The sequence below is a fragment of the Pygoscelis adeliae genome, unplaced genomic scaffold (assembly GCF_000699105.1).
Source record: "Pygoscelis adeliae isolate BGI_AS28 unplaced genomic scaffold, ASM69910v1 Scaffold213, whole genome shotgun sequence".
Classification (NCBI taxonomy): Eukaryota; Metazoa; Chordata; class Aves; order Sphenisciformes; family Spheniscidae; genus Pygoscelis; species Pygoscelis adeliae.
Window position 1 is genome coordinate 1 of NW_008824410.1, and position 18,304 is coordinate 18,304.

The 18,304-nt window shown below is 36.0% G+C and overlaps 1 long non-coding RNA gene across 1 annotated transcript; it reads right to left on the bottom strand.

Moving 5' to 3' along the window:
• Positions 1-8,082: 8,082 nt before the first annotated feature.
• LOC103913940 lies at positions 8,083-17,614 on the bottom strand. The gene is made up of 3 exons (XR_663443.1): positions 17,549-17,614; positions 16,657-16,744; positions 8,083-8,173 (listed from the first exon to the last, which is right to left on the bottom strand). It is a non-coding gene; the product is annotated as an uncharacterized LOC103913940 (long non-coding RNA).
• Between the last annotated feature and the right edge of the window lie 690 nt (positions 17,615-18,304).

The following is an 18,304-nucleotide window of genomic DNA, read 5'->3' on the forward strand; positions in this document are numbered from 1 at the left end:
CCTAGAAATGTCTGTCTTTATTACACTGTGATGTCTTTTAATAACATCAAGAATATGGAGGACAACATTCTTCAACATGCATGCATTGCTTCCATTGGTGTAGCAAACTGAAATGACCAAGATAACATTGATACTCTAAGTCCATTTAGTAATGTATCTAATCCTACTTTAAGCAGTCATTATCTTTTCTAAAAAGAGCCTTGGAAAATAATTAATACCGAAACAAAAAATGTTGTAAAATTACATCACTAGTAGTAAGAAAAAAAAACAACCCAAACCCGAAGAGCTGCATTGATACTAAGCTTACTAGCTTGGCCAACATCATGAAACTACTAGAAATTAATTTGTAAGCGTAAGATATATTTTATGAGATAGCGACTAAAGAGACTTTCCAGTCAAATTATACCTAATACATCTTTCATGGGTGTGGATCTCATTACCTACTTGAAATATGGAAAAACATCCATATTTAAACAATAGCTACATATACGGTATTACTAAAAACCAAAACCTCTTGGAACTCTTTCACTGACAGTTCATCAATACTGGAAAAAAACTGGATGATTCTCCATCATTGCATGATTATATCCATACTATAGGCGGTGATGCATGAAAGCCTCAAGGATCTCATCATTTACCCATCAGCAGAAATTATTCTCAAGGTATTTTGAGAGTTAGCCAACATTTCTCTCCAAAAGCAGAGATGAGAAGAATCAGAAGAAAAATCAGTAGAGCAACGGCTGGAGAAAAGAATCTTTCAATAGGTCTTCAAGTGTTCTTCATTCTTCTCTTTCTTCCTTTTCTTTCTTCCCTCCTTCCTTTCTTCTAGTCTCCTAGGCATCTTTTCCCACTCTTTCTACCACCTCTGCCTCACTAACTTGCCTTTCAGTGCCAATTATTCCAATGTCCCTGACCAAACACACAATCCGTTCACTGAAATCAATGAATAACTCTGAGAAGTCCCACTATTTGTCTGCCATGAACACTCAGAAAGACAATGCTATCTTATGAAGAAATCACTCTGGACATGACCTCAACAGAACACTTAAAAGCTCAATTTAAAAATAAAAGCCTAATTCTTCAAAACCCCAGCACCATACAAACACTGTACTACTAAATACAATTTAGACAATAGAGTAGTGGGGTCCTCATAGTCTGCTGCAGTTGACATTTTCTAATCACTGAACCCCAAGTACAGAAAACATTTGTGGTTGAGGGATATTTAAGAAGAGACTAGAATTCTGTGGTCCAAGGAGTCCCGCTGAAGTAATGGTCACATTAAGGCACCATCACAAGCAGGCATGTGTAGAGTAGCTTTGGGCAAACTTGATCTGTGAATAAGGAGAGTCTAAAAATGAAAAATACCATGTCCCAAAGGTCCACATTTACTTCATCTGACCTCACGTGTGATCAAAAGCATCTGAGCTTATAATACTTCTCCCTTCCATGGAAGACTGATTACTTAAACACATAATTATATGAAAGATTTCAAGTTAAAAAAGACACGGAAATTAATCTGCATTGTCTTAGCAGAGAATACAGAGTAATACTACTACTACTACTACTATTCTCACTTAAAGTGCAACAGGAATGAAGCATCTACCTAATCTGGATTAGGATTTTTGTGGAAGGATGACATCTGGAAATACTGTGCCAGAACTCCACCTCCACTCTTTCTGTTTCAGTGTCCCACACAAAGGGAAGAACATTATTTTTATGCGTGACCCCAAGATCTGGTAATGAAATGCCCTTGGCATAAGCCAAAGAAAAGGAGGATGTATTTAATACTGGTAATTTTGGGGTATCTTTAATACTTCAGGTGTTAAGTGAGTGTGTTTCATTTATTTAGGTGAGTTAAAAAACAACCGAAAAAGGACAAAACAGAACTTCATGAACTAGTAATTTTTTGCAAATTATGCATGCCAGTGTGACAATCAAAATAAGGGCGGGACAGTGGGAGACAGAGGGATGGCTAGGATGAACCTGTGCGTGGCTGTTGTACAGTCACTTTGTCGTTCTGTCTTTTTACAGGACAGAAGAATGTTTCAAAATTATGGAAAACCAAGCAATCATTTGTACATATATTATCCCGTCCTCCTACAGGGCACAGCAAAATCCGTCAATTAGCACAAGTACATGTGCACATGCACACAAACGTGCATACCCAAGTAGTGACACTCTAAGACTAGAAAATATGGTTGACTGCCTGTAACAACAGGATGCCTTGAATTCCCAAAACTGTCTTTAGCTCACTGAACTACATAAAAGAATTACCGGTTTTTGTTTTGAAGTCCTAATATTTAAAGCAAAACACATTTTCCATGTTTTCTCTGCAATGCCATCTTTCCAAAAAACACCGAAATGCCTCCTCTAAAAGCGCTCTTTTTCTGTTGCAACATATGGTATCCCATCCAGAGAGTCACAAGAGATTTTGTTTCTAATTGATTAAATTGCATGAGTCACAGACAGAATTTGCACATGGACTGCAAAAGCAACTGCTTGTTTTTCATGCATTTCACAAAGTAACACATTGCTAGGACAGTTGCCTTTGCAGTCCCAGCTACCAAGTGGTCAACAAAAAGCCTCCTCAGAAGCATCAGATTTGAAACTTCAAATCAAAGTCACTGACTTGTGATTTTATAACATAGCCAGGAGTATTTTGTGGTTTTATTCTTAAACCTCTTTGTTGCAATTAGGGGATCAAGAGAAAGTGTTATGTCTTCCAGTGTTATGGATACAGAGTAAGACACTGCCAATTTCGCTGTTTCAAATCTCACAAATAAACAGAACCCAAATTCACCACCTTTAGAATCTTAATAAGCCAAATCAGGTTGTGGGTGTTTCTGAAGGAAAAGTGGTTTGTTTGATTCTCAACTCCTCACTGCTTGGACTGGCAGTACTAGAACTGCTTAACTGCTTACTCCAGCATCGAAGTTAATTCACAGGTTAAAGCTTGCTGGCTGTTCAATCACCAAGAATTACAAATCAGACATCACAGGAAACAGAAGAATATTAAGTTAGGAAAAAATTTAAAAATTCTGCCTGCAACGTCTGCTTGAATACGTTATATCAATGTGAAATGGCTTTTGTGTGGACATAAAAGTGGAAGTATGTGAAGTACCGGCAGTATTTCTGAACATCAGTGAAGGGTATAAAATCTGGATTCCAGATTCAAATTTTAGGCCCTATTTCGTTCTTGGTAAAGGAATTAAGACTGTAGAAATTATTACTTGAACTCTTTTTGATCTTACTGCACACCAGTATGTTTTGCCTGATAAAAATAACTGAAAAGAAACCCTAGGAGGGATAGATTTCTCTTATAAAATGGAATCAATGCCATAAAATTGTTTTGTTTCTATTTATTATGAGAAATTCAGCACTCTTCTAAAAAAAAATAAATTAATCACTTAAGAATTACCTGTTTGTATTACTGCCATGCAAACATACTTTTTCATTTTTCAGTTAACTAAAAAGCTGAGCAGTCAACTAATCCATTATCTTTACTTACCATGCTGGCTGCTCGAAGCATCTCCTGCTCCATATAGGGTGTCAGATCCAGATTCTGGCTCTATCTCCCTTAGGGTCTGGTAAATCAGCCAGTGTAAATCCAGAATTGCTAATGACAGAAACAGTAGATTTCAGTTCCCAGATGCAACATATGTCAAAAGATAGCTTCTACACTCAAATCCAGTGAAACAAAATAGTTTTGACATTTTTGTTTGTTTGCACTGATAGGTTTTAAAATCTTAATTAAGTCCAAATATCAGAATAAATTCACCATGACAGCCATTAGGTATTCAATACATTAAATTTACAGCTGGGTATACCGCAGAAAACATACATTAAGCATATATTGAGAACTACCTCTCCAACAACTTAAGTCTATTAGATTTTGTCAGACTGGAGACACAGTTGACAAATGGGGATGTATCACTCATTTAGGTTACTCCTTGTGTTTTCCAAGTTCTGTTGAAGTGCTGCACAAACTTAAAGGAGTGACTTCCCTAATAAACAAAGAATCGAGTTTCACAGCTTTAAAGAAATATTTCACTGCAGATTCTATTTCATCTGGTACTGTACTTCAGATAATTATTGAGTATTTACAATTCTGACATCAGCTATTATCCTTGACAGGGAAAAAAAGAAAATTGTTGCTATAAAAATATATAGAGAAACCAAATGCTGGGTAAGATTTTTGAAACAAATTTCAGTGAGAATTGAAAGTTCTTGGCTTTTTAGAAGTACTAACACATGCATCAGTTTCCAGGGACTTTAGTGGATTTATCAATACTTCAGAAATCAATTATTAATTTAGGATTGCAAATCAATATTTAGAAGGATGATTTTTATGGTCCTGTTTTTTGAAGACAGAGCTTGCTGTATTTCCTTGATTAGAGAATCCTTCCTTGAAAAGTCAGAAGCCACCAGTGGGGGGGGGAGGACGGTAAACAACTTGCACTCTTTAAAGGCTAATGTTACATTGCAAAAGTATATTTGACAACCACAAAAACACGTCAGCGTATAAAAAAGGTATTTGCTACTATTTTTTAGGGTATAACACTTGCACATTTGCTGTAAATTATGAAGCTGGCATGCTAACTACCCAATTTTAGATTACTGCATACACATATTAATCAAGGGAAATAGATAATAAATTTGGCTCTTCCCCACACTACGTACACAGGAGTTCACTGTTTTCCTCTGTTTCTTCAATTAACTCAAATAAGTTGGTTGCAGAACTTGATGGGATTTGGTGGTTTCTGATGCCAGCCCAGATCTCCAGACCACGAGTATCCACAGCTGATCATCAAAAGAACAACAAATAAATAGTTAGTATGTCATAATTATGTATTAACTATCTCTCACTGTTACTGTGTCACAATGTTACAAGTTCAGGTAAAGTTTTTAAGTCAGAGTATAAAACACTTCTACTGTACTTCTTACTCAAAAAGGCAATAGAACGCTCTATTTTGGCCAGCAGCATTAAATAGAGGAAAGTAAAGAGCTGCTGCTGATGACTAGGTTAAAATTAAGAGGAATGTTAAAAATTACGACTCAGGTGAAAGAAAATCTCAACCAAATCAGAATCAATTGAATGGAATCATCCATTGCAGCTTTATTTGTTATACCTTTCATAGCATTTGTGGTGGGTTGACCTTGGCTGGCTGCCAGATGCCCACCCAACTGCGCTCTCACTTCCTCTCCTCAACAGGACAGTGGGAAGAAAATAAGCTGAAAAAGCTCGTGAGTCAAGACAAAGACAGGAAGATTGTTTACCGATTACCACCATGGGCAAAACAGACTCGGGGAAAATTATTTATTGCAAATTAAGACAGGCTTGGATAGTGAGAAACAAAGATAAATTAAAACATCTTCCCCCCATCTCATGCCCTTTTTTCACAGGCTCAACTTCACTCCTTCATTCCCAACTCCTCTACCTCCCCCCTGAGTGGTGCAGAGGAATGAGGAATGGGGGGTTGTGGTCAGTCCATAGCAGTCCCTCTCTGCTGCTCCTCCCTCCTCACATTTTTCCCCTGCTCCAGCATAGGTCCTCCACAAGCCACGGTTCCTGTCAGAAGAATGTGCTCCTGCGTGGGCTTTCCATGTGCTGCAGTTCCTTCAGGAAATACCCACCTGGCATGGAGTCCTCCATGGGCTGCAGCGTGTATATCTGTTCCGCTGTGGTCCTCTTCATGGGCTGCACAGAAGCACCTGCTCCACCACGGTTTCTTCCAAAACTTCCACAGGCTGCAGGGGAAATATCTGGTTTGACACCTGGAGAACCTTCTCCCCCTTCCTCCTTCTCTCACCTCTGTCTCCACGGGACTGCTTTTCGCACTTCCCCCCCCCCCCATGTTGTGCAGTAGTTTACCCTTTGCTAAATATGTTTTCACAGAGGTGTCACTAGCTTTGCTGATGGGCACAGCTTTGGCCAGCAGCAGGTCTGTCACAGAGCCAGCTGGAACCAGCTGTGTCCAGCACAGGGCAGCCCCTGGCCTCTTTGGACAGAGGCCACCCACACAGCCGCCCCATTATCAAAACCTTGCCACGTAAACGTATTAAAAGCTACTTCAGCTAAAATATTATTCAGAGGGAAAAATCCATGAAGAGTAAAATTTTTTGCTCCTAATTTTACCTTTATGTTGCTTATTTAAGAATGAACTCAGAACAGCAGGTCCTTGCATTAAGCACCTGTAAAATTTATTCTCTCACTACTGTTGTTTCAGGGAACAGGAGAAAGTGAAGGAAGTAATTACGATCGCCTCTCTCCTGACATAACTAGTGTAAAATTGAAAGCAATCATATGTTCAAGGTAAAGTAATACAAATGCAGCTCAACAACTAAACAGTTCACTTATATAGGTAAAAAAATCACTTGAAGCTTTGGTAGATAAATTTGTTGCAAAGTTCTAACAGAAAGCTAGCAAACATGTACAGGTAAAATGCTGCCCAAGACATCCCGAGTCTCCGAGTCCTTGTGTCTCACAAAGACATTCACAAACAGTATCATCTGTACTTGGCCTGGACAATCAGACACTTGTCTTCCCAGAAGGATGGAATGAAGATGCACAATCATTCCTTTTAATGAAGGCAGTTTCTTCACAAAAGCCAAGCTATCGTTCTGCCTGAAATACTTATCTAGACATTTATTTTAAACTGAAGTCCTGTGAATAACCTTGACTTCCACAAAAATACATTTAAAAAGATTTAAAAAACAATTAAGTTTTAGCAATAAACAGGAATACAGAATGTAAATGATTGCATTGCTGAGAAAAGGGAAAATTAAGTCTTCTAAGTACCCAATGAACAGGAGTGGAACAAATTTTCTCTCTTCAAATATATCCTTATAGTAATCTGAAGAGAATACTTCCATGATTGTGTAGAGATTTCTTCAAGACCTATTCAATTCCTTATTGTTCAGCTTACAGTGCCAGAAAAAAAGGCCTGTTAAAGTTAACATCTGCTAACTAATCATGAAACAGACCATAACAACATTTTATAGGGTTTGAACATAGCTATGAATTTTGATTACTACCAACTTCGACTGGATTAAAGATGCACTTTACTGTGAGACTTATGAAACCTACAAAAACCTATTCCTTTATAGGAAATGCTTCTAAAAATAAACGTTTTTGTTCTGGGTTCTGAAAATATGATCTAGCATTACAAGTATGTCTAACATTAAAGATATAAACAAGTCAATCAGGTGAATTACATTCTTCTGATTTTTTTACTAAATATTTCATTTTTGGAGTGTTAACATCCTACAGAGATTCTGACATGGAAATATTCTTAAGATGGGCTGCTGCACGGATCTGTTCTTCTGAGTTCCACTCCATATGTTTTGCTGCTTGACACAAAGAACACATGCATATATGCTGTATTTCAAGTTTTTTGGATCATTTCCTTTGAGGTGATACATTCATATCTGAGTGAGGCAATACAAAAATTTACTTACGAGCATCTCTTGACCAGCTGCACTCAAGTTGGAACTACTATATTGTGTGTAAACAGTCCCCTCGTGCAGAAGTCAATTGGATTAGAAAAGCTTTCTATTAAGCCATTAAGTCTGTATCTTTGCATTATGATGGGATTCATTTCTGCTCCATGCTTAACAAATTATAACCTGCTGAGCAATTCTTTACTATTTCCAATGACATAATTTAAACTAACTGGGGTTACTCACTTATACACATGCAAATTTTTGGCATTATAGCATAGGTTGTTTCTTTTGCTATCTTTCCAACTTTTTAATTCCAAAATACTTTTACTTTAAAATTAAAAATCCACATTATTAAAACCATAAAACTCATCGCAAGAATAAAAATCCATTACAAGAACATTCGATACCTCACTGTAATTCTGCATTCAATTTGAATGAACGGCTCCCTCCCTTCAGGAAACACCTCAGTCAAATAGCTATCCCCTTTGCTCCAGAGAACTATGCATTCTAGGAGAACTGAGTACTCAGAGGATGCTAAACACTATAGTCAGATCATATTAATCAAAAGAGGGACAACCAAAGCATTATGTCAAAGACTTGTTAATAACTGGAGAGCGTAATGAACGTACGTACCAGCAGGGTAACCATTGATCCACAGTCCATCACAGATGTCACCAGAACAATTAACTATAGCACCCCGTTCATTGAATACGTCATTTCTCCACTGCCCCTTTAAACAGAAATACACAAGGATTTTAAATTTCAACACCACCACAGCTAAATTATAAAGAAGGGATTATTTCAGCCAATTTTCAATAGCAAAGTGGGTGGTCCTCAAGGCTTCTCATAAATACCCTTCCAACATTTGTGTGAAAAGTTGAATAGGAGACCACACAACAATCAAGGATTATGCGGCACTCCTCTAAAGGGGAAAGGAGGGAGAATCAAACATTTCTTGCCCAAGGTTTGTTACTGTGGGATACTATTATGTGAGGTCCTTCAGTTCATATACTACACCGCATTAAATTACATGGCAAGAATGAATAACTGCTTTGTCACATACAGAATCACACGTTATTTTGCTTTTTAAAGATTGTGAAAAGTGAAATAGTGTACTAAACTCAATTCCAAATAGCCTTGGTTATTTAAATCTGGACTGCATTTGACCCAAGATATACCCTTTACATAAAATAAAAGTTTAAAGATTCCTAAGGCTGCAAAGCCAAATACCACAGAAGCATTGGTATGAGCCAATTAAAGTTTCCAGCAACATTAAACTTGCACACGTAATCATGCAATTTAGTATTATGTCACGATGAACATGCAGTTTTTCTAGTGTACCCCTTCCTACTCAATATAGTATAATCTTGAGATGATTAGCTCACAGCCACAATTTTACTAACATTAACTGATAGCAGAGTCAACTAATTCCTCTTTGTGGTCCTATACTAGGGAAGATAGGAAAATCTGTCAGACATTTCACTGCTATTTGCTGACAGGACAGGGAAGGTTACAATCAGGAATACTGGTTTCAGTTTCAGATGTAAAAAGAGAGTATAGTATTGCATATTGTAGTATGCACTTTTATTCCAAGTTACGTGTAAAACACATCTTGAAGCGCAGAGCTGGCACTGCTCTATAAAGAAATAATCAGACAATGGTCAAAGTACAGTCAAAAGTCCAGGTATGGGCAGTAAAATAACTCAGTAACAAATGTCACTTGTTTATGTGGTACTAAATCCCGTTTAGCTATCAGACAACATTCTTTCAATGTTAAAGTACATAAGGAACTAGAGAATAAGAATATGCAAGATCTAAAGTGATCATTCTTCTATTAAGTTGGATATCTGGCTTTTCGTGTGATAACAGCAGAGGTACCAAATAAAGCGCTACCATAATTCTAACGTGTGTGAACCAAGTTGAAACTCCAGATGGATTTAGCAGCTAAAATTCTAGCACTTTGTTTACACCTTTAGCAATTACAGATGTAAGCTAGAAGATAAAAACAAGACAAAGCAGTTCTTTGGAAATATGCTTCTGATACTACTTGCTTAGTCTATTCCTTCCATCACTTTAAAGCACATGATGCTATCTTCAGCAGTTATCCCAATGATAGCAGCACTGTTGGTAACTCTAATGTACCCAAGCTTCAAGCTCCACTGGCATTTTCACAATCTTCTCTACCTAGTGGAAGATACCTTTAAAACAGTAGTCAGCTAGTTGTACTCCTGAACGTACGTAACAACTGGAAGAAGGTCTAGAAAAAAAACTCACTGTAACCGGAATTGTATCTGAATTACATACTGAAATCATCGGGGCCTTCATCTTGCATCACTGCATGTAAACATGCAATAGGATTCAGCTGTGTACTGCTTCCCTTAGGGAAGGAAAAAGGACAGGGATGTAAAATATGCAACCTTTCCCAGTGGTTCCTTATCGCTACCTGTAAAGGCATTGTGCTTGCTTTCAATCAATTCTGATGATTGCCTACTATTAATGTCACTCATTCTCTTAAGTAATTAAGCCACCTCTTTCTTAGATTTGCCTTTGTCTCTCTCTGGCACATTTCCTTGTCTAATCCTCTTTTCCAGATGGCATAAGGATGAGAGATAAGTGTTGCTAAAAGTTGCTTAGCAATGCAACACATGCAAGGTTTGGAAATGCTGACGTCCACATAAGCACTATCTATACATCACACATTTATGCAGGGAAACAAAGGCGTGAACAACCAGAGTGACATAGGGGCCTCCAGAAAAAGAGCTACCAGTTAGTACACAAACAAAAGGGAGCAGGAAACGGAGAAAAAGAAAAAGCTACAAGCTTCCAGTGATGGGCTGTATTATACTGTGGGGTTTTTTGTTTGTGTTTGGTTTTATTTTTAAACTAGAACAGGAAATTCTGCTTTAAACAAAACAAAAACCTTGAGTTTTAGTAAGGTCCTGTATTTTCTCTGATTCGGAGACATACAATGCAGTAGACATAAAGACATTGCAATCTACTAATAGAGACCAAAACAGAAATAAAGAAGTTCATGAAGAACAGTAACTGATGAAGGCAAAGTTGTTTATCATCAGCTAGGTATCAACCACAGAAATCCTCCTATCCTAAGAATCAGCAATAAGGAATTTATTCTGGTAACTGCACAATGTAATTGTGGATTGTTTCTAAAACTCTAAAGTAAATGTGTTTATATGGAATTTATTTAAACCACAATTAAATGTTATGGGTAATATATAAGAACGCTTAGTACACAAACAGTAACAATTTCACAAGGTCATATTATCATATTAATTCATTTCTGCAACAGCCTACTTAAATAGGTTAGCATGACTCATTTTGTGTTCAAAAAACCTGAGATGTTAGGAATTTATTCATCACGGGTGACAACTTTGAAACAACTAGTTCCAAGAAAACAACTAAACAGTAGTAAATTAACTACAGAAATTGACATGTAGCTTTACTTGGGGTAGTCTCTTACTAAGAAAGATTTTCAAATACTAACTTTGATGGATATAAATTTTGGCAATTTTTTTTCAGGAATTAACAACATTTTTAATGATAGTTACTCCCAACGTCATGTGGCAGGGCAAGGTGTTCGAAGACATCTGTTTATGAATATAGAAAAAGATGTTGTAAATGGGTGATAAGAGCTTACCACTTCTTTTTTATTTCAGGAAGCAATTTCCAGTTAATTGATGAGGCTTCCATTTTTCAGTTAGTGGCTGTTACACTTTTTATTGCAATTAATTCTGTTTATTTCAGATACAAACTTGCCTGCCTCTACACTCAACTTGCCTGCCTCTAACAGTATGTGATTTCCACATGCTCTAATTTGGGCTTTTATCAATCATTTTCATTATTTGTCTTCAAGTATTCAAACTTATTTGCATGGACCTGATCTTAGATATCATGTTAAAATTGCTTAACAGATTTGAGTAATGACTGAACCATGCTTTCCTTTATAAAAAATTTTTGGCATTATAGCATACAGCCTCAGCTGACATTAATTTAGACAAACACATTATATTTAAATACACGGAGTTAGTCCAGTATATCCTGACCACTTATCTGGCTGAATATGTTCAGATAGTTCATGCTATATGGCCTGTTTTTAGAACTTAGGAGAAGCTATGTCTATTCCAAGAACTATAGTCTCAAATGTAAATCAGTTTGTGTCAAGACACACAAGGTTTTATTTCCCCCTCAAACTTCAAAGAGTTTCTGTACAATATTTCAGAAAGTTATTAACACTCAGATAGTTTTAATAAAAGAAAATATACTGGCTTAATATAGATAAAAGACGACAACAACTTTTCAATGCTTTTGATCCTTGAATAAGGAAATAAATATAAAGTATTAATATACTTTAAAATCAAGACATATTAGAGAATAATATTTTGCTGGCATTTTTTATATAGGAATGTGTGTGATCTGACAGACTACCTTATTCTCAAATCAGCATGTGCTTCAGAGTAAGACCAAAACCTCAAATTCTGCAGGCACTTTAGCACCCATTTTAAACACAAATTTCCTCCCTGATTATAGTTTATTCATGGGTTTATTTCTGGTCTGATAGTTCTTATCAAAACCTCACTTTATCCTTCTCTGAAGGCCTTTCATTATCTGCCTTCTAAAATGAAGGTAACAAGCAAAGCCCTGATGATTTCTGTGTTAGGCTGATTCAGGAAAGCATTCAACAATGTTTCTCTTTAGCAAGATGGACTACCATAACACAAGATTTTCAACAAATCCTCAGTGCTGCAAATAAAATGCTGTATATTACGGCAAAAGCTAGATAAACTACAGAAATAGTAGTTTGGTGGAGTTTTGGTTTTGTTTTGCCCTTTTTTTTTTAAATGCCCATTACTGGTCTGTATTCTAACAGGACGACTGCTAATTACATCTTCCCACTGTCTTCTTGTCACATCTTATTATCAAGCATCAGAACCATGTATCAGCTAAAGATCACTAAAAAACACTCAAAGAGGCAATTAAATATACAGATTATGCATTCAGAAACATGTTCAGCGCACTGCCAGGCCACTACCAGGCCACAGTAACTTCTAAAAATTGCTAGAGCTATGAGTGGTGCAGTAGTCAGTGGTCCTATCCACAAGCAATTAAAATAATAGAGTTCATCATTTACTAGTGGGGAGACTCATTCATGGTCTTTCTATCAGCAACAGCTTTATTTATATTTTTATATCATATATCATTATGTTGTAATCATAATCATGATTTGGAAAGATTTATTGTATCTTCAAATTTCATATTATCCACTAGTATGCAGTATAATCCTGAGCAATTGAAATTCCAGTAATTTAAATAATTTGCATCAGAACTGAAACTCTGACTCTTCCAAACAGGTAACTCAAATGGATTCTAGGGAGGGTGGGGGAACAAAAGCCTGCAGGTGAAAAAGCCCATAAGGCTTGCCACCTGTTTAGTGTGGTTAACAGGTGTATCAAACAGCAGGTCTTCCTCTGGGAAAGAAGACAAACTAAACGCTGCCAAAACACAGAAAGAAGTAGCAACAGGGACAGAATGGAACACAGCATCTGCTTACTGGGACTTACACAGCAGCCAGAAATGAGAAATCACAGAAAGGAAACACTTCCATGAAGAAAATGAGAGTTTACTTCATTAACCTCTGCAAACTTCATTTACATGTCATTGTTTTCTTTCATTCTCAAATGTGTGCACATACAAATGCACTAAAACCAGACAGGCCACCACAGGTCACTAGGTTTTGTTTTCATTTTTTTTTGTTTGTTTGTTTTTGTTTTTTGTTTTTTTTTTTTTTTAAATCAGCAGCTTTCAGGAGCTTTGTTATATGTTCCCTAGTGTTCAGCTATAGTTTCTATCTTGCATCCCTTGACAACATTTTTACCCAATGTGAAATCAGTTTTATGGTTAAGCAGTAGATAAATCAGAGTTGTTTGCTACTACTGGACTCGTCTGTTGATACAGTTATAATTATTGCTTGTTTACTGGACATTTAATCGACCTGAATCTCTGAGGGTTCGCAGACTACAATATGCTATTAACTGACAGCATCTACTTACTAAAAATTTATCATTTGCAAAAGATTGATCTAAAAATCTAGCCCTGACATTATTATAGTTAAAACTGAAGAGGAAAAACAGGCAAATTCAACATTCATGCCATCATTCAATCTATTCTGTACTATGTAGAAGTAATGCTAGAAGAATAACCTAGAGCTCGAAATATTTGCCCGTGTTCTTTTGGTTCTAGCAGATTACTTCAGTATGTCCAAGGTACTATTTCAGTAAAGGAAAAAAAAAAAATTCCAGATTTTTTCAAAATCCCTACAGTTACACACAGTTTACAAGCATAGAACTATTTGTACGAAGTATGGGTACGCTAACTGATTAGCAATAAAGTTTGATATTCACCAAGATATCTGACCATACAAAACAAACTTCAAAAATCTCGTGTGCAAAAGTTTATGTCAACAAAGCAGGCAGCATTTCCAGATCCTTAACTTGAGTTTCTTAGTAACTTGCCCTTTTCTGGGCATTGAACCAAGTCTTACCATTTGTGTTATGATTGGGTTTGCGTCCCCTGCGCTGCCCATACATAATTCCTCTAATTAGTTTTCACATATTTCCTGTTTACTTCCATATTACGTAGGCTCATGTTTTGCTGGAACTGTGCCTCGATTTTTGTTGGACTTCAGTGTATACTGATCTATTACCATATCTGTCGGGAATGTACTGGTATAAACTTAATATATACTGTGCACACAAACCCAATGGTTAACCAAGCACATAGTTTTTGTCAATTTTTCATTGACAACAACAGATCTTTAAAGCAGGAGGAAGATTCTGCTTGTTACTTGTACTGTGTCAAAACTGGCTGCTGAAAAAACAAGCAGTATTGAAAATTTTATATCCATTAAGTTCATTATTGTTATTCTCAAAGTATATTATTGTCAGCTTTCTAATCTGAAATGAATATAAATTTTGTCAGAGAATGACAGAGCCACAGAAGACTTAAGATCCGGACAGTGTTCGGGGCAGAAAGACAGAAAGGAGAATAATGCTTATGCTACCATCACTCAGGGGAATGGTTCTACAAGCAGCATGTTGAAAGAGATTAAAATTGCAGAAACACATGGCTAAATCATTCACCTGTAAGGTGTAGGTCGCAGGTATGTCTTAGACCCTTTCCAGAAGGCTGGTTAGCTCTTCCATAATTCTATGGTAACAGGTTAAAAAAAGAACTTTAACCTATTATTTTATCTGAAAAAAAGTATTTATATGCTTTTATTGTTTTATGTTAAGTTATATAATTTGAAAGCAGTATATGCTGAGTGAACACTTGCATTAAGTGGTTGTCTTTTAAGTTTGTTTTCTGCATAATATAAATACAAAAATCAACCAACAATATACTGTTGTCAGTACTGTCAGGATATTTTTTTTTTTGGCCCAAGTATCTTGTCCCTTTTGAGCACATATCCAGTGTAAACTTAAATATAGTACTAAATGCTTACAGCCCTAGAGAGACAGACCAGTTACCCAACAAATGTAAGCCTGAAGAATTTACTAATTCAGTCTCAAAACAGATGCTAGAGAGACACCTAGTGGTACAAAACTGTGTGTGCACACATGCGCACACAAATATATATACATAAAATATCCTCTCTTCAATGCCTCAAGAAGTGAGAAGCTATTGTAACAACACCATTTTTGTTTAACGGTGTTTAGGTTATAATGAAACAAATGCACAACAGCACTTGTACATATTTTTATGTCATCTGTTTCTTTATCTAACAAGTATTTATTATCTTGACCTACTAATTCCCAACATTCATATGTTCATGGAATAATACATAAAGATTTTTAAACTGTATCCAATAATTAAGTTTCGATTAACAGATTTAACTACAAACTTTTAATGTACATTTAAAAGAAATCTGGGGGTGTTGACAGGTGCAGAAAAGGAACCAAACCAAAAAACCAAACCCTTAACTGAAAAGCCAAGATATCTCCTTATGCATATACCAATAGCAGACCGAACCGCAAGATACCTAAGTACTTTATGCTCTATCTTAACTACATAAACAGTATTCAGTAGAATTTTAGTTGTGATTTCATGTCCATAGGAAAAAATGTCAGTTGGCTAGAAACATGTAGTAAAGTTATACTGAATAGCCTTCCCGTAATTTTTAGCTTCTCCGAACACGTAGTACTCTGAATTTCCACTAAACCTAGGGAGACCCCTTCTTTTCAACAACAAAGAAAACTGAATGAGGATCAAAGTCAGAAAGAAAGAGAGTCTTAAACGATGAAGTCAGTACTGGGTTTCTGAACTTCATTATAACTGGGTAACGAAATAGTTTATGAAGTGCCTGTTCCAAATCTGAATACGTATGCAACAATTAAAAGTTACTGGTTTTGAGTTCTAAAGTTACTACCAAAGTATAAAATGCTACTTCTTCAGAGAATCTCTCTCTCCACTTACCACAGAAATGATGTCAAATTAAAAAAAAATAAATTCCCAAGACAAGCACAGATTTGATCTCATTTAGTTTCTCAAAATTTCAGTAATAAATTTCAGATTATTTTTTTTAAACCCTCAGACACTGTGACTGCAATGACAGAATGCTATTCTTCATTTGTCATGCAGTAATTAATTTACAAGCTACAACCACGTTTGGTCCTTAAGTCCCAGGCCTCAAGGTCATCTCACTGAATTACTAGAAAATAATCCACAGGACATCTTATGCTGTTGTTTAGTTCACCCTGAAAATATATTCCCTGATCTTTCTACCTTGAAGTAGGTGTCAGCGAGTATGAGTATTCATATGTGCTTATACATATTACACATACATTTCCTCCCACCCCCAAATCATTATGTTTACTCCTGTTTTAGAAATAAGGAATACTCCAAATAATAATCACAAGAAAACTCCCAAGTAGGCTACGTATCCAAGAAAAGTCAAGCTGACATTGAATCTGAATTTCAACTATACAAAATACGGTTGGAATGTGTTAAAAAAAAAAATCAAATTTGAAATCTCTTCATGCATTACTCAATTAAAAATGGGGACTGAATTTGTTAAATGAACTAACAGTACTAGTTCTAAACATAGACCCTTTCTGTTTAACTGCCTGAAGCATCCTCTACCATGATCCTTTGAGCTTTTCCAAACAAATCAGTAGTTTCTCATAAGTCTTCTTTATATACCTCATATACTGTTCCAAGAGCACAAGGCAATATTCCATGACCTTGACACTTGTCTAGAATCCAGGCTCCTTCATCATTATCCTCATTCCTAAAACAGTGAAAAACAAATAGGAAATTCTTAAAGGAAAACAGATTCGGTGACCTGATACACCAAACTATCAGAGAAAGTGAGCCAATAACAATAAGCAGCAGCAGTCAAATCTAGTCCACACTCTTATGACCCTTCCCCTGAACTTCAAGCAACCAGTGAAATGGCACAGTGAAATTCAGTCAATCAAGCTGTACCATCTCTGAATTTGGCCAAAGTATGAGAGTCCTAGAATTCACCTGTAACCTTTTTCATTTAAGCATATTAAAATATGTATTTAATTCCTAAATATGAAAAAGTGACTAGAAGTAAGAGAGCTGGACATAAAACTTTTCCTGATTAACAATTCATTGTGTTTGAAAACTAATCAATTGTATAGAGGCAATTCATTTAAGGCAACAGTTCAATTTCCCATGCTATGTTACTAAACTAGTTGTATAATTGTGACAGTGCCAGTTGTTTTCTGAATCTTAACATCTTATCACTACAGGCTTTTCCCTTCTAGATTATAGCCAATAACAGCTTTTTTCCACCTCTAAATTTTACTAAATGTTACTATTTCTAAATACTTACTCAAATATTACTCAGCATTTTATAGCTTTTATTTTTGAAACAAAAAATAATTCTCACAGATTAAGTCAACATAAAGCGAGAACAAGAGCTTAGTTTTCTGGCTTTCAGTAGACCAAAGCCATCTCTGAAAAATGAAATAATTAAAAAAATGTATTTACACAGCATAAACAGGTCTGTTCAGTCTTGACAGAGTAAACTTTAAACAAAGGTTACTCAGAGAGTCTAACTTACCTTCTCTCATTCCACAGAAGAGCTCTCCTTCATATTTCCCACCATCTTTATATTGCAATACTTTGTGTCCATGGAGCTTTCCAAACACAAACTGACCAAAATAAGTGTTTCCTTGAATCAAATATATGAGAAAGTTAAATACAGAAGGAAACAGATCTGTCAAACATGGTTTAATTTTTTTAATATATTTAGGGTTCGCCAGTAAGTGATATTCTACTTACAGAGCACAAACAGAAGACATTCTAAAAACCTAGAAGCTTATAATTAATGACTACTTTTTTTTACTATTAATGCTGTCTAATGAAGACTATAAACGTGCTCATTCAGCCTTTATTTTAAAACTAATGAGTCATAATCCTTCTGGTCTTTAAAACTGACAGTGATACATTAAAAGGAAAAGATTCATAGTATGTTCTTTTATGGTTAACGAATGTATAAAAGAAGTACTTGAATTTCATAGTCACCTTAACAGCTTTTTGATGGCATGTGCTCATTCAAATATTGTGTATCAAAGCCTGAAAAATCAGCTGCTTAGCCCTAGAAGTACTGTACTGTGAATTTCCTGATGTATGTGTGATCTTAGAATGACAGATAACTATTTTTCTGTCAAGTATTTACCCGATTTACTTGTATAATACACTATTCCACGTGGTCACCCTTTATCTTCTTTCTGTCAGCCTTACAGATTGTTGACTAAAAGGGTTACACAGGTGGAGAGCTCACTGACTTACCTGCACAGGAACAAACAAAAACAGG